The sequence below is a fragment of the Canis lupus genome, chromosome 4 (genome assembly GCF_011100685.1).
Source record: "Canis lupus familiaris isolate Mischka breed German Shepherd chromosome 4, alternate assembly UU_Cfam_GSD_1.0, whole genome shotgun sequence".
NCBI lineage: Eukaryota > Metazoa > Chordata > Mammalia > Carnivora > Canidae > Canis > Canis lupus.
The window spans coordinates 26621517-26643097 of NC_049225.1; the positions used below are offsets into that span (position 1 = coordinate 26621517).

The 21581-nt window shown below is 41.6% G+C and overlaps 1 protein-coding gene and 1 long non-coding RNA gene across 3 annotated transcripts in view; both read left to right on the forward strand.

Annotated features, from left to right (window-relative positions):
* LRMDA (leucine rich melanocyte differentiation associated) overlaps positions 1-21581 on the forward strand; it is a 1014859-nt gene that overhangs the window by 276486 nt on the left and 716792 nt on the right. The window lies entirely within an intron of this gene.
* Positions 19826-21581, forward strand: part of LOC111095501 — a 161480-nt gene continuing 159724 nt past the window's right edge. The window contains exon 1 of the long non-coding RNA XR_005357999.1: positions 19826-20680. This is a non-coding gene — a long non-coding RNA (uncharacterized LOC111095501). The remainder of the gene's footprint in view (positions 20681-21581) is intronic.

A 21581-nucleotide genomic window follows, 5' to 3' on the forward strand; every position in this document is an offset into this window, starting at 1 on the left:
TACCGCAAGTTGGTAAGCCAGTTGTGGGTATAATGATTCTCTCATAGTCATTCTTCATTTGGAACCCCAGTTATTTTCAGATGCGGAAGACTTTTTCATTCTGTTGGTTTTCTCAGTGTTTGATTATACAGGGTTCTAGTTCATGCATAGGCCAGCGCATGGCGCCTGGGAAGTGCTGCCTTACAAATTGCTTTGACCTTTGATGTTCAGGTAAAGGTCACTGGTTAATTTTGCTTTGTGTACTGCCTGCTTCACTAACTTTCAACTAGCTTTCCTCCCTTGAATAAGTCGGTGAACAATGTCCCCTGCATTCAGGTTCTAGCTTGCTTCTCTGATATTTATCTCTGCCACCCTTTACCTGATTTCTCTCTTGTGTGGTGATGTTGTGTGCATGTTTCCGTGGGATGGAATCTCGATCAGTTAAAAAGCGTGGGAGATATGAAAGGTCAGCATGACAGATCTGTCCTCTGAGTGTCTGTATGTGTGTTTGGGTAGCTGAGCTCAGCTGACCACGGAAGACAAATAAGGAATGTGAGGAAGTGCTACCTCGACAGCCTTAGAGTTGAAAACAAAATATCTATTGTGGGAAATACGAGTGTTAGGGCATCGTATTAGAAATCCTGGAGAAGAGTTATATTCTTGTCTTCATTTGGAAAGGTCACAGGCTTTATTTGCAGTAAGACATGTGTAGGTTATAGCTTGCTTTTCTTTTTTTCTACCTTTAAAAATGTGTATCATATGCCCACCCTATGTACATTTTATGAATGCTTATTTTAACCAAGCACGTTCTTTAACGTGACAATGCAAAAAACAAAAATCTTCAAATATGATTTTAGCAAGTTATTTTACATCACAAAAGAAGATGATAATCTGTGGGTGTTTCTGTTTCTCTCGGTTAATTTCTTTTCTATTTTTATTTTGTGGAATGGAAAAAGGACATTTCTAGTGATGGTATGAGGCTCTTCTAATTTAATTTTATTGTTGTATACCTGTCTCCACTAAAAATGCTAATGTTGTCTGCCAGAAGATATGTCTTACGTTTCAGTTGGCATCATAGATGGGTTTGTTTCCTGGAGTTATCTGTTTTTTTGGGGGGAAACATTTGACTCAAATTTGCATTAAGGCCATCATAGATGTTTTTTTTTTTCTTTTTTGCCCCTTAATGAGAGGGAAAAGGGAAAGAGAACATATTTTTTTGCTTATGATAAGCCAGACAATGACTTATACATTATTTCATTTAATTTTTATAATAACCCTCTGAGGATGTTATCCCAATTTCACAGATGAGGAAACTGAGGTTTAGAGGGGTTAAATAACTTGCCAGAAGACACACATACAGCAGTAAGATTTGGAGAAAGATGTTGATTTGACTCCAAGGCTTGTGCTTTTTTCCATGCTCTCAGACTACACAATCTTACTCCTAAATATACAGCATCTCTAGCCACACTAGAAAAGAATCTCCAAATAATAATAACCCACAATACTGAAAAGTGACAGAGACTGTACATATAACCCTTCTGTTTTTTTTTAAAGACTTTATTTATTTTGAGAAAGAGAGAAAGGGAGGGAGTGTGTATGTGAGCTGGGGGAGGGGCAGAGAGGGCAGAAAGAGAATCTCAAGCAGATTCCCTACTGAGCCCCAACATGGGGCTCGATCTCACAACCATGAGATGATGACCTGAGCTGAAATCAAGAGTCTGATGTCTAACCAACTGAGGCACCCAGGTGTCCCTGTGCATATAACCTTTCATAAGAAATTACCACTAGTCATTAAAAAAAATTCTTGAAATGTTTTTGAACATTTATTATGTGCCTAGTTCTTCCTGTGCTTGAAGCAGTGCACATGAGCTCTGTGTACTTGTGTGGGTGTAGGGTGATGACACAAAGATGTTAGAAACTTGAAAACATGGTTCAGGTCCTTAAGAAAGGCAGAGAAGACTAATCTGAAACTTGAATTAGTGGAGAACACTAATACATGAAGAAGGCTAAGTTACCCTATGAGTCAGGATAGAGGAGCTGTAATAGCTTAGGAGAGAGGGTGCATGGGAAGTAGACAACACGGTGGGAACTGTGAGTCTTGATCAGTGCCTTAGGAAGGAGTGTCAGATGTTGCAACAACTCGTGTGCTCTGTTTCTGGGACTCGGAGGCATTAAGCCCATGTAGGAAAATGGATATACCAAGATGGTGGCTGATGGGAGTGAAGTGTGTATTTTGGGTAGATGGAGATGTGGGTCTGTGTGGGTGTGAGGCAAGGGTGGTGGTGATCTTGCCAGTCTTCCCTTGTCCTTGGTATACAAACCATGCTGAGGTCCTCTCACTGTGTCTGAGTTCAGCCTACCTTCTCATCTCTGAGCCTCTGAATCTATTGCTCCCTCTAGATAACACTGATTTATCACCCTTTGGGTTTAAACTAAAATATTGTTTCTTCTGGGAATTCCTTCCTGATTTCCCCATTAGGTCTGGTTCCTTTGCTTTGAGTTCCCTTAGCAGTCTCTCCTCTGCCATTTTTGTTGTTTTTGTTTTTGTTTTTGTTTTGCATTTTATTTGTTGCATTTTATTGTAATGACTCATATAATTATTTCTCTCACTAGACAGTAAATGCCAGTGAAGGGAGGACAGTTAGCAGAGAATCAGGCACAGAAATAGCAGGTGATCAAATAATTTTTGAATGAGTTAATGAATGAGTAGATATGTTTAAAATGTATTAGTCAACTAGAAAAGCCAGATAGTTGCATATGTTCTTTGAAGTGAGAAGGAAGGATCATTGATTGATGAACCTTCTTTGACAGAGTGGGGCCTACTCAACAGATAAGACAGATTTGTCATCAGGTCCCCAGGTTCATCCTTCGTTGTCCTCTAAGGAATCTCCAATCGGTCCTTTGGCCAATGTGAGAGTGATTTGTCATTTTATCCAGACTTCTCACTGGTGGAGGTCCTGATGGGAACTTCTGGTATGAGATAGTATAACTACTCAACCACCCTCAGTAATTTAAATTTAGTTTCTTGGGGAGGGAGAGGTAAAGAAACTAAGCCATTACAAGCCATGGCAGGAGGGGGTTTATGTGTATGTGTAGTGGTAGCTTCTGTGGACACTCCATGACATCTCACTGTAGCACATAATGATTGAACAGGGACAGGGCATACCTAAATGAAGTGATGGGATGATCCTTAGTCATGTGCATCTGGCTGACCCATTCCTGTGTCATCCTAGTTTTCTTATAACACATCACTGAAAACCTCCTTTCACATTCCCCCTGAAAGCTACCGTGACCCACACCGTCACTGACAGTGACAGAATTTAGTGATGTAGGCCTTCTTCTTTTAGGGATGATAATGCACTTAAATTTTTCTATGGAGCACTGTCTTGGTCTTATTCACTACAATCTGTCTTGTTCCAGGGCCCTTCTAGAATGTATCTCATGGGCTTAAGGCACGCTGTTTATGCTTCCCTCATTTCTGCACACCTGTCCTCTTGAGTGTCTCCAAGGACAGCTGTGTGCTGCTCTTTCTACCATCGACCCATCAGTAGATGCATAGCGGCCACAGCACCACTATTCACCCCTTCAGGATGCTGATGACTTGTTCCCTCTCTGCCCCAGGGAGTGCAGACTTGGCCAACCCATTTGGGGTGAGGTGCTCCAGCCCTCTGAGAACTGCTAAGGTTAGATTTTCTAGCTCTTTGATGAGTGCATCCTGTGGGACCCAACAGAGAGGCCTGCTGTGGTCCACAGCCTGTCACTCCATTACAGAAGGAAATAAAATTGGCTTTGCATGGGTTGCTCTTCCCAGAACTTGCAAGTTGTTCCCTATACCTTGGGTTTCTCTAGGTGATGGCAAATTGATTGTCTTATGATTTATACACAAGAGCCACAGAGTTTGTTTTTAAGACTTGAGTTTCTTATACAGATCTTAAGCCTGGAACCTTATTTTAGAGACAGAAAATGAATTCCTTTATTTTTTTCCCATGTAAAATTAAATGTACAGGAGTCTTGTTGGGAAGGGGAAAATGAAAAAAAAGTCCAAGCCCACCTCTGCTCGTACTAATCTATACTTTTTAGCAGTTATTTTTTGAGAGAGTGATTTATTTACACTGACAGCTTGTTACTTATGGTAGCTGCTGCCAGCTTCTGAAGTAATCTGATAACGTCAAAATGTGAAGGGAAGCTATAGGCTTTGCCTTGACTGACTTGCTATAAATCATGTACATTGCTGGTGTCTAAGGATGCTTGGGTTGATACTGATGGAAATACAAATCAAATACAACACATGGTAACCCAATTCAGAGCTAGAGATTTTGGATTAAGCCTATTGGATTCATATTTTTAAGTGAAACAGAGCAGCATACCAGTTTGTGTTTTGAAACTTCAAAACCGTCTGCTATGCTAACTTCAAGGACAGCAGCTGCCTTTGAAATGGAAGTGCAAAGAGGCGTGCTCATCATTTACCTTTATTCTTTTATTCATTCAACAACCATTTGTTGAGCACCCACTGTATATTTGTCAAGGGGAGGTATGATGCTGCTTTATCTATTTACTTGTACATTTGTTAGTCTGTGTAAGCTCTGTGAGGGGAGAAGTTTGCTGTGTTCATCACTGTATACCCAGTACTTAAGACAGTGCATGGCCTACAGGAAGTGTTCAACAAATACTTATTGAATGAGACTAGGGATCCCAGATTTTGGGTATCAGTGCTGTCAAAACCCTGATCTCATTTCCCCGGGCTGAACGACTCATTCTTATCTTGGGACTCTCCGTAGAGTCCTTTATAATCTTTTATATAGATTTCTGGTAAGGCACCTTTCCTACTGTAAAATAATTGTTGGTTTATATGTTGGTCTCTTCAGTTACAGGGCGAGCTCAATCTAATAGGGCAGAAACCATGTCTTTATTAACCTTGGACTTACCATGCCTGGCACATGGATGGTAATGAATAGTTGCTTGTAGTAGTGCTATGGCATAATTCTTAGAAAATGAACCATCTATATCTTTGTGTTTTCAAATGAGCGTAAAGATACTGAAGAAATCTAAAGTAAATGTGCTCTGCAATGCTAACAGTGCTCATCTTGCCAAGTACTATAGGAGATGATTTTTATAGCATATTCCTTTGGTTTACCTGCTTTCTCTAATTTTTCTAGAGTGACTATTAACTGTGAAATCAAATAATAGTAAAGGGGATGGCATTTAAGTCTCCCCCCCCCAATATCTTTACTTTACACTTGAAAGGATACATTTGGTAGAGTGTGTGTGTGTGTGTGTGTGTGTGTGTGTATATAATAAATTTTTATTGGTTGACCCAACCAAATGTATCAGGGGAGTTTGCTGAATAATGGGATCCTTTAGTAAATGGAGCACTTATTCTCAAATGTGTCTTTGGTATAAATTGGGATACTTAACTATTGGGTTTGCTTAAAGGGAGGCATACCTATGTTTCAGAGGGAAGCTTTAATTGATATAGGATACTAAATCATAGGAAGAAATAGTGAGACATTGATCAGACTTACTCCTAACATTTATAGATTTTGGGCAAGAATACAAATGGAAGCCCACATACCAAATGTCTAAATATTTAAAGTTATTAATCAAGTTGAGCATGATAAATAAAATATGCTGTCTTCTTACTGTGCCAAATATGCTTGCATTAATGACCTGAAATTCCAGATTTCGATGTAGAATTCTCCATCTCCTTGGGAATTTTTTTTTAAAGATTTTATTTATTCATGAGATACACACAGAGAGAAAGAGGCAGAGACACAGTTAGAGGGAGAAGTAGGCTCCATGCAAGGAGCCCGGCATGGGACTTGATTCTTCGTCTCCAGGATCACACCCTGGGCTGAAGGTGGTGCTAAACTGCTGAGCCACCTGGGCTGCCCTCTCCTTGGAAATTTAAGCTGAAACATGGTAGTGAGCAGAAAGCCTGCCCTGGTTCCTTGGCCCACTCACCTTCATTTTCTAGCCCTGGCTGTGTCTTGTCCTGTCAAGAATTTTTGCACATGTGTCATGGATGTGTCTGCATGTCCACACTGCATGTCCATCTTCAACTGTGTCATAAAACAACTATCTTGCAAATTAGGGTTGGGCACACTGGCTTACTGCGTGGACCAGGGTTATTCTACCCCTGGAAGTAGGCTTTGGGCCCTTGGGGCAGAGAACTTCAGGGCTTTGGATACCCAAGGTGTATCATCGAAGGTGGATGTGGCATGGTCCTGAGGACTTCATATCCCATGTGGAGGGGTGTTGCCTGAAAAAGGCTGAGGCAGCTCAGGGAAGTGGTCTGGTTTGAGAGTGGAGCTGCTGGTGATAAAGAAATGCACTGGGAAACTAATGCTTTGTGGCTTCCGATTTAGGGACAAGCTCATGCTTCCTGAATTACAGGCACAAATATCATCTCAGATTTGGACCTCTGTTCATAATATCCAGTGGTCTCAGATTTCAGTGTGTATAAGAGTCTCTCAGGAAGGGATTAAAATGAACACTTGGGCTACACTTTGATGAACTGCCTATGCCCACATGGATTATGACAGCCATGCTCAGGCCACTGCCAAATTCTCGACTTTAAAAGAGAACATGCATGGAAGGCACTTAGCACAATGGTAAGCTCTTAATAAATCGTAGCTGCCATTACTGTTAGTGTTCCCACAGCTATTATGAATTGGTTCCCATGTTTTACCATCTAAGAAAGGCCAGCGAGATTGTATAATTTTCTCTTGTGTGAATGAGAACTGGGAAGAGGTATATATGATTCACATTTATCATTGTCATATTTGTCATGCCTATCCATCAGCATCAGGTAAACTGTTCCCATCCTATATCTAAAACATGTTCTTTCATCTCCTTGCCCTAACTTCATGAGCAAGCTCTCTTGGCTTTTCCATTTGAGTTCCACAGTTTGACTGTTTTCTCATACAGAATGAGCAGATTTTTTTTTATAATAAATTTATTGAGTGAGCAGAAATTAATGGGACATTTTATTGAGATGATAATGTGGCCTGTGCTTGAGGCAGAATGAGGGGTCATGTGTTCATTTCTTATCTTGAAATTTAGTTCTTCTTGCCTCGCCTTTGCTAACAAAGAAAAAGGTAAAGAGAAATTCTTTCCATAGGAGTTAGTAGTGAGGAGGGTAACGGTTTTCATGTATGAAACAGATTCTTTTAATGTTCTGTATCTTTAAGTAGCGTCAGAGTGGGTGGGGGAGGATAAGAATGTTGGAGATAACCAGTAATCTCGATATACTATTGGATTTGTCATTCCAAAGTAGGATATGGGTCAGGAGGTCTAAGGGAGGTACAAAAATGAACTTTGATTGTTAATATTCGACTTTGCTTGGAAATAGAGGGAGGATTCTTTCTTTTAAGAGGCAAACTGCTCAAACCCTTTACTTTGAAGATTCTTACCATTGAACGGGCCTCATCCAGCTCTTTCTAGTGTCCAGGATACAAAAGGGAGATGGTTCCTGGATTTACAAGTTAGTTGAAGAGCTTGAGATACCTGGCTCATTCTTCATCTGACTGCCAGAGTTGGGGTCCTCTGTCATCTTCCACTTTGCTACTTGTGTCAACTGTTATGTTTGGTTTGTCTAGGTGAGAAGGACTTGGGGGAATAAGAAAAAACAATTTAAAATAATAAGACTGAGCTGGAAGGAGAAAATATCCAATGGTGATGGAAAAAGAATGAGATCATACACACGGGGATAGAGAGAACAACCACCAGGGCCACCTTAGAGGGATAAAGCAGAACTGCCAACCTCTGAAAGGCCCTGCCATGTTGTTTGGTCTCTGGTGAAGAGTGAAAAGTAACAGAATGAGTGTTCAGGAGAGCTGGACTGTAGTCATAAAAATATGGCTTCTGCCCTAGGTCTCAGTTTCCCCAATGTTGAGACCGGAAGATCTTTCATTTCCCTTCAGTGCTGAGAATTTGTTACTCTCATAAGTATAAAATAGTTTATATAAAACTATGGTAACAACAAAGGAAAAGCCTGTAGCAGATAAAAGATTATGATGGAATCAAAGCATACCACCTCCAGTCATCAAATCACAAAGGAAGGCAAGGAAGGAATAAAAGATCTATAAAATAGAAACAATGAACAAAATAGTAGTAGTAAGTCTTTTCCTGTTAATAATAGCTTTATTTTTTAAAATTTTATTTATTTATTCATGAGAGAGAGAGGCAGAGACACAGGCAGAGGGAGAAGCAGGCTCCATGCAGGGAGCCAGATGTGGGACTTGATCCCGGGACTCCAGAATCATGCTCTGGGCTGAAGGCAGGTGCTAAACCGCTGAGCCACCCAGGGATCCCCATTAATAATACCTTTAAGTGTAAATGGATCGAATTCTTCCAAAGTCATAGAATGACTAAATTGATAGAAAAACAAAGATCCAATGGCATGCTGCTTACAAGAGACTCACTTAAGTACACATAGATGTAGGGCGAAGGAATGGGAGAAGCTACCTCAGGCAAATGGTAACTAGAAGAAAGCAGGGGTACCTGTACTTAAATTAGACAAATGGACTTTAAGCAGAAGTGGTCAAAAGAGACAAAGAAGGTCACTGTATAATGTTGAAAGGTTCAGTTCATCAAGAAGATATAACAATGTAAATATTTATGCACCAAACACTGGAGTACCTAAATACATAAAGCAAATACTGATATAAATAAAAAAAAGAAATAAACAGAAATACAGTAATAGCTGTAGACTTGAATACCCCACTCTCAACAATGGACAGATCATCCAGACAAAGAATCAGTAAAGGAAATGGCATATTTGAACAATACTATAGACCCAATGGACTTTACAGACATATACATAACATTGCATTCAACAGCAACAGAATACACATTTTTCTCAAGTGAACATGGAACATTTTCTTGGACAGATCATATGTTAGGCCAGGGAGCAAGTTTCAACAAATTCAGGAAAATAGTAATTATATTTCGTATATTTTCTGACCACAATAGTATGAAACTAGAAATCACGTAACAGGAGGGAAGCTGGAAGCCTGAACAACCAGTGGATCAAAGAAGAAATCAAAAGGGAAATAAAAAAATTCTTGAGACAAAATGGAAAATGAAAATGGAAACACAACATAGCAAAAATTTATGGGATGCAACAAAAGTAGCTCTAGCAGAGAAGTTCATAGTGATAAATGCCTACCTCAAGAAACAAAAGTCTTAAATAAACACCTTAACTTTAAACTCAAGGAGGAGAAAAAGAACAAGCTAAGCCCAAAGTTAGCAGAAGGAAGGAAAAAAGTGGATTAGAGCAGAAATAAATGAAATAGAAAAGATGAACAAAAGTAAGAGTTGGTTCTTTGAAAAGATAAACAAAATGGACAAACCTTTAGTTAGACTAAGAAAAAGAGATGACCCAAATCGATAAAACTATTAATGAAAGAGGAGACATTACAACTGACAATGAAAGACAAAACATAAAAGACCATGATGAGCCAGTATACACCAACCAAATTATGCAGCACTGGAGAAATTGATAAATTCTTAGAAACACACAACCTACCAAGACTGAATCTTCAAAGAAATGGAGAATCTGGATTGACAAAAAACAAGTAAGGAAATTCAATCAGTAGTCAAAAATCTCCTAACAAAAACCCATGACCAGATGGTATCACTGATGAATCGAAATGCTTAAAGAATTCATGCCAGTTGTCTTCAGACTCTTGCAAAAAATTCAAGAGGAGGTGACACTCTCAAACTCTTTATCAGGCTGCAGTTACCTGATACCAAAGCCAGTTAGGGACACCACAAGAAAAGAAAACTACATACCAGTATCTCTAATGAATATAGATGCAAAAATCCTCAACAAATCAAATTTGACAACACATTAAAGGATAATACACCATGATCAAGTGAGAGTCATCCCTGAAATGCAAGGATGGTTCAGTATACTCAAATGTATCAATGTCATATCACATTGATAGAATGAAAGATTAAAATTGTATGATCATTCAGTGCAGGAGAAGCATTTGACAAAATTCAACATGCTTGAATCATGATAAAATCTCTGAACAGTGATTATGGGGTACCTTAACATAAAAAAAGAATAGAGGGCAGGCCCACAGGTAATACCATAATCAACAGTGAAAGGTTAAAGATGTTTCCTCTGAGATCAGGAACAAGACAAGGGTGCCCCTCCCATTCAACATAGTAACGGAAATCCTAGCTGGAGCAATCAGGTAAGAAAACGAAATAAAAGACAGCTTAATCAGAAAGAGATGATTAAAATGGTCTCTGATTGCAGATGACATCATATGTAGAAAATCCTAAAGTGTTCATGAAAAAGTGAATTATGTAGTAAACAAATCCAGTAAAGTTGCAGAATACAAAATCAACATATAAAAATCGGTTGTGTTTCTATACATTAGCAGCAAACTCTGAAAAAGAAATGAAGAAAACCTATATGCAATAGCATTAAAATCAATAAAGCACATAGGAATAAATTTAACCAAGCAGGTGAAATATCTGTACACTAACAACTGAAAGACATTGATGAGAAAAAAGACACAAATGGAAGATAACTTGTGTTTATAGAAGAATTAATACTGTTAAAATGCCCATACTGTCCAAAGCCATCTATAGATTGAGTGCACTCTAAATGGATTATTTACGGAATCCTGAGAAAGAACACCAAAGCTGTGGAGGCATCATACTTCCTGATAAATCAGTAGCAATCAAAACAGTATGGTACAAGAATAAAAACAGGCACACGGGGGATCCCTGGGTGGCTCAGTGGTTTAGCGCCTGCCTTTGGCCCAGGGCGTGATCCTGGAGTCCCGGGATTGAGCCCCGCGTCAGGTTCCTGGCATGGAGCCTGCTTCTCCCTCTGCCTGTGTCTCTGCTTCTCTCTCTCTCTCTGTGTCTATCATGAATAAATAAATTTTTAAAAATCTTAAAAAACAAAAACAAAAAACAGGCACACGGAGCAGAGGAACAGAATGAAGAGCCCAGATATAAATCCATGCATGTATATGGTCAGCTAATATTTGATAAGGTATCCAAAATGTTCAAAGAGGAAAATATTGTCCCTTCAGTAAATGGTTTTGGGAAGACTGGATATTCACATACAAAAGAATGAAACTGGATCCCTGTCTTACACCAGTCACAAAACTAACTTGAAATGGATTAAAGACTTAAGACCTGAAACCGTGAAACTCTTGATAGAACACATAAGGAAAAAAATTCTTTAACATTGATCTTGGCAACGATTTCATGGATATGACACCACAAGCTCAGCCAACAAAACCAAAACTCATCATATGGGACTATACCAAACTGCAAAACTTTTTCCCCCTTTTGGACAGCAAACGGGGAAATGATCAGCAAAATGAAAAAGCAACTTAAGAAATGGGAGAAAATATTTGCACATGTATCTGATACAAGGTTAGTAGCTAAAATATATAAGGAACTCATTGAGACTCATAGCCAAAAACACAAATAATCCATTTAAAGACTGGGCAAAGGACCTGAACAGACCTTTTTTCAAAGATAATATTCAGATGGCCAGCAGGTACATGAAAAAGTGCTCAACATCACTAGCCAGTAGAGAAATACAAATCAAAACTACAATGAGATGTCATGTCACCTCACATTTGTTAAAATAGGTATTAGCGAAAAGATAAGAGCTAACACGTGTTGGTGAGGATGTAGAAAAATAGCAAGCCCTTGTTCACTGTTGGTGGGAATGTAAACTGGTATAACCACTGTGGAAAAAAAGCATAGTTTCCTGAGCAATTTAAAAATAGAACTAATTTGTGATCTAGCAATTCGGCTTCTGCATATATATCCAAAGGACTGAAATCACTGTCTTAAGAGATCTGCATCCCTGTATTCAGTGAAACATTATCAACAATAGCCAAGACATGCAAACAACCCAAGTGTCCAGACAGGTGAATGGATACAGGAAACATCAGGTTATCTACTTCATCTATCTACCTGTATCTGTCTATAGGTCTATCTATAGCTCGATCCATATGAATATTATTTGGCCATAAAAAAGAAGGTAATCTTGTCATGTGTGACAGCACAGGTGGAGCTTGAGTGAGTAAGTCAGAGAAAGACAAAAACTGTATGATCTCACTTATACTAGAATCTAAAAAAACCAAACTCACAGAAGCAGAGTATATTTCTGGTTTGCTAGGGGTGGGGTGGTGAGAATGGTAAAAACTAGAAAAGGTACAAACTTCCATTTATGAGATGAATAAGCCCAAAGGATGCCACGTACAGCCTGGTGACTATAGCTCACCCTACTGTATTGTGTATTTGAAAGTTGCTAAGAGAGTAGATATTAAAAGTTCACACACACACACACACACACACACAAATTGTAACTATGTGAGGTGATGGGTATATTAACCTTATTTTAGTAATCATTTCACAATATATACTTCTGTCAAATCATATTGTACACTTAGAACTGACATAACATTATAAAAATTTTATCTTCCTACAGCTGGGGGGAGAAAAGAATTTGTTCCTCATAAGGCCTTAATGCTACCAATATTCCGAGTATTATTCAGGGTTCTGAAAATAAATGGGTTACTATCAATTTGCTTACGTGTTCCTTTACTCTGTGAATGTTTGTTGAGTATCTGCTCCTGACTAGGCACCGTGCTCATTGTTGGGGACACCAAGGTGAATAGGCAAGAGCGATTTTTCTGCCATGGCACCTGCTTTTCTGGGGGTCCGCTCAGTGTATACTAACCTACTCAGCAGGCTGTGGTATCAGAAAATAGGATGGAGAGAGTGCCTGGAATTAGAAGAGATTCAAGAGGTTTAAGACACTTATCAAGCATTTTTCTTTTTATAAAGTGTTAGCTCACATATCACTTTCTTGTAGAAGCCTACCCTGGCCCCCCTGATTGAATACTGCAGTTTCTACCCTGATCTCATGCTGTTCTTTTTCTTACCCATTCCTGTTACGGCTTAGTGCCTTCCAACATATGATATAATTTGCTTATTTATTAGGATAATTGGAGATGATCTGCCTACCTCATGTTGGAATACTTGCCCCACAAGGTCAGAAATCTTTGCGCTTTGTGCAACGGCGTATTCCAAATGCCTGGAACAGTAGTAGACACTCAATAAATATTTGTGGAATGGATTAATAAATGACTCTATGACCAAGGAGTAGAGTATCATAATGATATTGAAGAAAACTTGGTATATTATTCAGTAAGTCATTAGTCTTGAGAAATTGATGACATCAATCTACCAGTGTTGTGAAAGTCTTTTGTTTTGAAGGGCGTGATGTATAGTGGTAAAATAAAACAATATTTTTATTGGTAGAGTGTGGCCAACCACAGGGTAATCTAGCATCTAGCTTTGCTTAGGAAAGGCCCTCAGATGTTTCCTTGGTTAGGTTGGGTTGAGCTGTCAGAAATCCCTTTTCTCTTTGCTTCTGTGTAAAACAAACAAACAATCAGCAACAACAACAATTTCCAACCCAAACTCCTAGATCAGTACTGATGTGTATTCTCAGTGGGGATAGCCGCTGTGTGATTTGTGTGTTGCCGCTGGGTTAGCCACACTGGAAGGCTTGCTCCTGCATTATGCTATGACTTTGGGCTCCATGCTCTGTTTTGCTTGGTCAAAACTTCTCTTTATAGTAGCCCAAAGTACACTTTTCAGATTGTTGAAACAGTGTTTCTTCTCCTGCCCTTAGGCGTGTGTGGCACTGCAGTACTTGTCACCAGGCACTGTGAGCTACTCCCTCAGCAGGCATTTTCTAGCCTACGCTAGAGTCCATCAGAAGCATCATATCCTAATTGTATGGGCCTACCCATGTGTGTGTGAGGTGCAGAAAGCCTGATGCACACTGTTTATATAAACGTCTCTTACCTCTCTCCACCGTAAAATGCTTACACATTAGTTATAAACATTTTTTTAATGGGGGGGGGGGTAGTATATGGGGGGGGGGGCAAGGCAGTGGGAGGCAGGTGGCCAAGAGTAGTTCTAAAGGACCAAATACGTCAGCGTCCTCCTCAAACTCCTTCTTGTTTAGTAAGTGAAGGCACGTGAAAGTGGAACATTTGGTGCTTTGCACCAATATCATGGTGTAAAATTATAGTTAGGAATATTGTGTAAAAACCGTAATAGTTCGCAGTTATAGCTATGGTGAGAACAGCAGGCAAGACTATAAGCTTTAATTTATGTTGTGCTTTGGACATTTTTCAGAAACTATTTACCCATTACCTCTTAGGTCAGTGGCCTAATAATGCAACAAAGCACTTTTTGAAATTGCAGATAATTTTCAGTGCTCAGATCTCTGTGTAGTATTGATGGGGAGGGTGGTTGATTAGGACCTTGGGAATTGTGCTTGATGGGAACAATCTGGAAGGAGTGAAAAATTATTAAACACACACAGCGGGAGATGGAGGATTTACCATTGTCGTGCGGTGCTATTAATTCTCATTGCTCGGTACAGCGGCTTGATTGCATACTGTGAATACTGTTTATTGGAGAATGGGTACAATTTTGCTGCAGTTGTTGTAATGTAATACTAAATGCTAATTAGGCTTCTAACAATAATTAGAACCTCTTGCCAGACTTGGAAATAGAAACACTCAATTGAATTTACAGAAACAAAGACCTTTAAGCTATGCCACGAGCAGCATCGACTTCAAGAAGTTTTTTACGTTTTTAGTTACAGAATTGCCAACACATATATATATTTTTATGGTGTGCATAATGAGTTCATTTATGTTCTCGATAGGATTATTTTCAAAAATGAGATAAAGCACACCTCCTCCTCCCCATCGGATGAAGAAAACCTACAAACACAGGTATAACCTGAAATGCACCTTTGTTACCGTGCAGCTGGCAACTGCACGCTCCTGGGTGTGCAGGGAAAGCAGGGCTGTGCAGGGGAGCATGGCTAATGGGGATTTTGGAGCCATTCTGAACACTTGACATTTTTCGCAAACCCAGCGTCGGCTCCTTTCCTGTGTGTGTGCACTTGCACACCTGATTGCCAGAGTTGCTCCTCTGGATCGACTCCCTCAGATGCCCCCTGGAAGCTCTGTGGTCGCTGGGCCGCTAGGCCTCTGGGCCACTAGGCCGCTAGGCCGCAGCACACCCAACCCACTGCATCCTGCGGGGAGCAGCTCCTCTTTGCTGCTTTGCTTCGTCAAACCTCTTAAATCGTCTAGTGTGGCAGATACGTTCAGTGGTGAGAAGTCATTAGCTGAGAACTTCCGTGGCAGTCCCTGGGCCGCGTGGTCCCACCCCAACACGGCCGGGGCAGGAGTGTCAGGAGGCCTTGCCAGGAATGTGGCCACGGGCACCGCACGGAGGTCAGCAGGGCCTGGGCATGTTACGTGGCACAGGACCCTGTTGCAGCAGCACCTTCGGGGTCTGTCCGGCAGCAGTTGAGCGAGGCCTTTGTTGTTGGGGTCTCCATGCTCCCTGTCATTTCCTCATCCTGTTTCTGTTTTGTTTTTAAACCCAGAGGCACAAAGACTTAGGCAAACCTCATTGACCCTCCCTTCACAAACACGCCACCCGAAACAATGCAGCCTGCCTCCCTCCTTTGAATTTTAACTGAGCCTAAGTTGACTAGCTGGTCTTCAGTGCTAATAATTAGCTGCTTGACATGATGTATCATGTTACCCCTTTGTTTGGAGCCATCGAGGTAATAGAGAATCCTGAAGGCCTGTTCTGAAACAGTATTAAAACACCCTGCGCTCCGCTGCGGCATGGGTGCCAGATTTCTGGGCGAAGTGAGTTCTTACAGGTTTTACTGGTTACTGGGAAACAGGTTTTATGATGGAAACACTGCAAGCGCAGTTTTGTTCTGGCCGCCAGCGTGAAGCATGGCTACTTTAAGCAGAGAAGCAGTTTCTTGATTTCTCTGGTTTTGGTTCCAGTGTCCCTTTGTATGAGGTGTTGAAAAAGGATGTTCATAGAAATTTCCATTTTTTGTGTCTTTACTCGTATTTCATCAAATTCACCAAACTCAACTCTTCCCCCAACCGAGTGTCCCAGACCCCCACCCCTCCCCTACCCTCCAGGTTAAAAAAAAAGTCTCTTTTTTTTTTTTTTAAGATTTATTTATTTATTTATGATAGAGAGTGAGAGTGTGTGTGTGAGAGAGAGAGGCAGAGACACAGGAGGAAGGAGAAGCAGGCTCCATGCCAGGAACCTGACGTGGGACTCGACGTGGAACTCGATCCCGGGACTCCAGGATCGCGCCCTGGGCCAAAGGCAGGCGCCAAACCGCTGCGCCACCCAGGGATCCCTGTTTCTTTGTTTTGACTTGAGCTCCTTTCATTTTTATTTTTGACCTTCTCAGCCTGTCTCCTCTCTATCAGAGTACTCCCCTGCTAGTGGGGCCCTTGCTGGTTGGAGTCGAGGGTGGGGGTGAGGGGGTGGGTAGGAGGGGTACTGGGCATGCCCCCAAATCAGAGCTGCTTATTCAGGTTACTCAAGACAGGTTCATCCTCCCAGAAATACTCTGTTCATGTTTGTTCTCCGCCACTCGTTGGATTGAGAGAGGCCTCTTTTCTTCTCATCTCGCTTGCTTTGGGAGTCCTCTTGCCCTGTAGGAGTTTGGTGGTTTCATCGTATTCTCTCCTCTTCCTTCTATCAGTGGGGTCCTATTGTTTAACTCGGGGGCGATCAGTTGGTTACAGTGCTCTCCTGATTTCACACGAAACCTTAATATTGGGGGCAGAAGAAGGCATCAGTAAGTCATCAGAGACCAAAAATCCTTGACCGACTCTGGTGGCCAGTCTCCTCCGTGCCAGAGGGCTGTGTGAGGTGCCTTAGGTTTTGGGCCTAACGGGGTTAAATGAAGCTCCGTGACTGGAGGCAGGCTGTGCACATTTGCCTGTCTTGCAGTTTGTATGAAGTATGCCAATGAAATTTTTAAGGAGGTACTATGGGAGCATTTTAGTTCGCGTTTTAGCAAATATACTTGATTGCCAGAGGTGCTCACGTTGTGGTTTTTCCCTTTCTGAGGACACAGTTTTTCTCCAGCCGGTCTGCTGAGAGTCTGTGAAAGATGAGGCCTGAGTGAGTCAAATGCTTTCTTTATATTTTCTGGTTACATTTTTCTTGTTCACAAGTCAGTGGCACCTGCAAATGGAAGACTTGCTGAGGTAGCACCTGGCTGATTAGCAACTTTTGCTTGGTCCCACTCCCACACTGACCGTTAAATTACCTCCTATCATGCCTGGGCTGTGTGGCCGCCGCCGAGAGGCAGGCAGAGGTCAATTCAATATGGCTGACATGTTCTGTGTTTCCCCACAGCGTGTCACATGTAAGCAGCGCAGCGACTTTGACAAAGTACCGCAGGGTGACCTGGTAGTCTTGGGTCAGAGTGAGAGAAATTGGTGTTGTACTAAGATGTATGTTAATACATATATTATTTATATGGGCATTAGCGAATGCTATTGTTGCCTCAGCACAAACCCAGGCCCAGGGATTGGCCTTGGGGTTTCTGCAAGCTTACTTTATCATGTTTCTCCCCACCCCCTCCTCGCTCATGAATAATTAAAAACTTAAATTACTTGCCATGTACAAAATTCATATGCTGGGGAAAATAGCTACATGAAAATTAATTTTCTGTTCTGTGAGACTGACGGGAAATCAATTAATCTTGATGTATTATTTTATGCAGAACAGGGTGCAAGAACCTGCAGAGAGAATGGCTACAGCTGTTCTTGTTGGTCGGGCCATATATTATCGTTGGCGGGTTTGACAGCTTCTGAAGGAAATGGCTGAGGGGTATCAGGCAGGTGAATCAACTGTAAAAATTTATTGGAGGATACAAACTGTTTCCAGGGGACTGATATAAAACTCACACTTGAGAACTGAAGTATTGAATGTTTTTGTGACTGAAGCAGCTTGTTGTCAATATTTATAGCTTTTCTCTTTGTTACATGTCCTATTTGTTTGATTAACTAGTCAGATGTTAGTGTCTGTCTGTAATTTATCTGTTGTGCCTTCTGTAGCATTTTTGATACATAAAGATTTACCACTAGATAAACAAGGCAGCTCACACAATGCAATATGCTAAGTAAAATGACAGAACTGTTTACAACATGTTACAAGTTTTATAACTCACGAGGTAGATCAGTAACTTTTGTTTACTGGTGTCACTGTTAGTTGAAACGCGTCTCAATGTATTAACTACTATGGGGGTAAACAAGGCTCTCTAAAATAAGCAGAGATTATAATCAACACATACCTCATGGTAAATCATTTAAGAGGCTCTATAAAAACGTTTATGTAGAGCCATACATAATGCATACATTTCTGAAATAAAATAAAATAAATGCGTGCTTTTAGAATAGGCTGTAGTTACATTCCTTTGCCATGCCGTCGACATCAATTTCCCCTGTAGATGATGGAGGTGCGATGTTCCGACAAATGCCGACGCAGACAAATGGGAGCCCTCGCTCCTGGCAGGTGGCTTCAGGAGTGGCTGCTGGGAAAGCACGTGTGTGCCCACGGCATCGTCATGCATGAGCGTGGGGGGCCGGGGGCGCGGGGCGGGCACGGCGCCCATCCTCCACCAGCCCTAGGGCCGGGGGTTGGCGTTGACTTCGTGTGGCCTTGAAGGGATGCCTGGGTTTCGGGAGACCCCAGCAGAGTGAGTATAGGGAACGCTTCACCGAAAGCCCCTCTGTGACCACCACCTGGCCCCTGCCTGTGAGCAGGTGAGGCGAGGACCAAGAAGCAGCAGGATTATTAGCTTCTTAAAAAATTGGCACGAACACTCAGGTTCCCTTATCCCCCAACTAGAGGGAAGGAATATTTATCCTGTGTTTGCTTGTGGGCTCTCCAGATAATGAGGCTCATGGGGTATCAGCCAAGAATCCAAAGTTCTACTGGTCAGTGACAAACTGTGCCGAGTAAATGGCATTTGAAACAGATGACACCATGTGTTGGTCAATTGCTATTAATGACTCTTTCATAAATAGCACTTACTGTGGTGACTGTTACGACTTTTTGCCACCTTTCCTAATAGAAGAATAGAATGGAGGCACGCATTTTGAGAGGCATTGTACGGGCACCTTGCCTTTTATTCTTTGGGAAGCCTGTCATTCATCTGTATGTGGAATATACACTAATTAGAATATGTAAAAACAGGTTTATTAGTTGACTTGCCTTGTTTGACTAGTTTGAGGGGCAAGGTTGGGGACAGCTCTGTAACGAATTCCTGCCCACTTAGTGGTGGAAACAGTACCCACTCATTGCTTGTAGGTTGGTCAATCTGGGCAGGCTTGCCTGGGTTCTCTGCTTAGGGTTATAAAAGCTAAAATCAGATGAAGTGTGTTCTCATCTTGTGGGTCTGGGAAGAATCCAGTTCTGGGCTCCTTCTGAGTGTTGGTAGAGCTGAGCTTCTTAGTTTGGTGGGACCGATCCCTCTTTTCTTGCTGGTTATCTTCTAGGTTTCCCTCCCAGCTTCTGGAGGACATTGTCAGATTCTTTCCTTGTGGGCTCCCCATCTTCAAGCAGTGAGCTATCTCTGTCCTGTTGACTCCTCCTTCCTACCTGGAGTCTCTCAGACTTACCCTTCTGCACCCGTCGGAGAAAATCTCTGCTTTTAAAAAAGGGCTCAGGTGATTAGATATGGCTCAGCCAGATAATTCTCTGTGACTTAGAGCTGATTGATTAGTAACCTTCACTATATCTGCAAAATCCTTTATTTTTTTATTTTTTTATTTTTTTTTGCCACATAGCGTAGTGGACTCATAGAAGCAGCATTACTGGGCAAAGGTTTTGGGGGTCCGAGTAGAATTCTTTCTACCACAGGAGTATCGGCTGTGATGTTTATGGTGTGAATTTTCTAGAGCAGTGATGTTCCTAGTCCTTACCTTTCTTCTGTTGGCCCACACCCTGGCCTGAAAAGAAGAGAGCCAACTTTGGGTGGATTCTAAGAGCAAATACACATGCCATGCCTGCTGTACATCCAGCCGTGCATTAAGAGCAGGAAGTGAAAATCTCTGTAAGATACTTATTCCCTACTCTCTCCACAACAAAGCATTTCATACACATCCCATGAGCTCATTCACCAATCAAGGCACTTGAGGACAGGTGCTAAGTTAAGTGGAGCTGAGTGGGAAAGCAAATCTCTGGGAACTGAAGTGGGCAGAAGAAGGCTTCAAGAGAGGAAATGATTTTCAGGCCTTGAGCAAGGCATATATAGTTGGATCAGATGGAGAAGACAAGTGAGGACATCAAAGTGGCAAAGTGTCTATTGTGTTGGGGGAAATAATGGGAAGTCAAGTGGAGCTGGAGTGGTAGGTCCTCTCCACTGTCAAGTAGATGTGTTACCCCTCGTGAAGGTGAGTGGGAGGCACATGGTGGAAAAGAAATGAGGGCTGTCCGTGAGCTGCAGGGGGACAAAAGCTTTGAAATCACCTCAAGTTCCTTATTCTTAAAGAAGCCTCTTGAAGGATTCACATTCAACATCCCTGCCTACAACAGGCCTTTCTAAGGGTTCTGTGTTCTTGGGGTCTTGGTAACTCATTCTAAACAGTGTGGCGAGTTCTGTACAGAAGGTTTGGAACTTCGAGGACTGCACCTAACGATCACCTGGGGAGCTTTGAAAATGATGCCAATGCTCACGCAGTACCTTGGACCTACTCAGTCATTATTGCTAGAGATGCAGGGATTGGGGTTTGTTGAAAAGTTTGTCGGATGATTTTCATACCACTCAGCCAGGGTGAGAACCACTTTACTATATTCTAGGTTTGTCCAAAGTGCTGTGGGATCCATGCTATTCATTCTGCTTGGGAGGTGACATTTGAGGTGGGGTCTTGAAAATGGAGAATGAGTTTTACCAAGTAGACAGTGGGGGATGGGACATTTCAGGCAAAGGTGAAGAGCTTAGCGATGGAGGAAGTTGAGGGTCTGCGTGGAGACAAGTGAACAGCACACTGAGCAGCATAGGGGGGCTGGGGAGCTCCGAGGAGGCTGCTAAGACAGGAAGCTGGAAGGAAGGGCTGGGGTGAACATTGCAATGAATGCTGTTGGATTTTGCAAAAAAAAAAAAAAAAAACCAAAAAAAAAAAAAAACAAAAACAAAAACCAGAAAACAAAACCAAAAAACCCAAACCCTCTACTATCAAGGCTTTGTCCTGATCCAACCTGACCTTCCCCTTAGTTAATCCGAATTACTGAGGTTTGACTCCATGTTGGGTTTTTCTAAGATTTGCTTTGATTTCTCTCAGAAGTGGAGCCGTGTTTATTCTCTGAGCGGCTCTGTGTACACACTCTGCCGGTGGAGTTGCCTGGGATGAGCCGTGGGTCCTCTGAGAACCGCTTCCTGTTTGGTCTGGTAACTCCTAAGCCTGCCTTTCTTTCCTGCAGTCTGTAGTTGTGGAAATATGCAGTATTTGAAGTTTGGAGGAGATCAATTTTTCATCCTTTCCTTAGTGGGATAAAGAATATTTCAAACACCACTGGAGGCCAGAGAGCTCTGCAAAGTTTTGAAATAGCCTGGGAAATGCGCCACATGCTTCACACTTCATTTTTCCCCTCTCTCTTTTCATTGTTTCACTTAATTAAAATATTGTAATGCAAGAAGGGGAGAGGAGGCAAATATTTAGAGAAAGGAAAGTTTG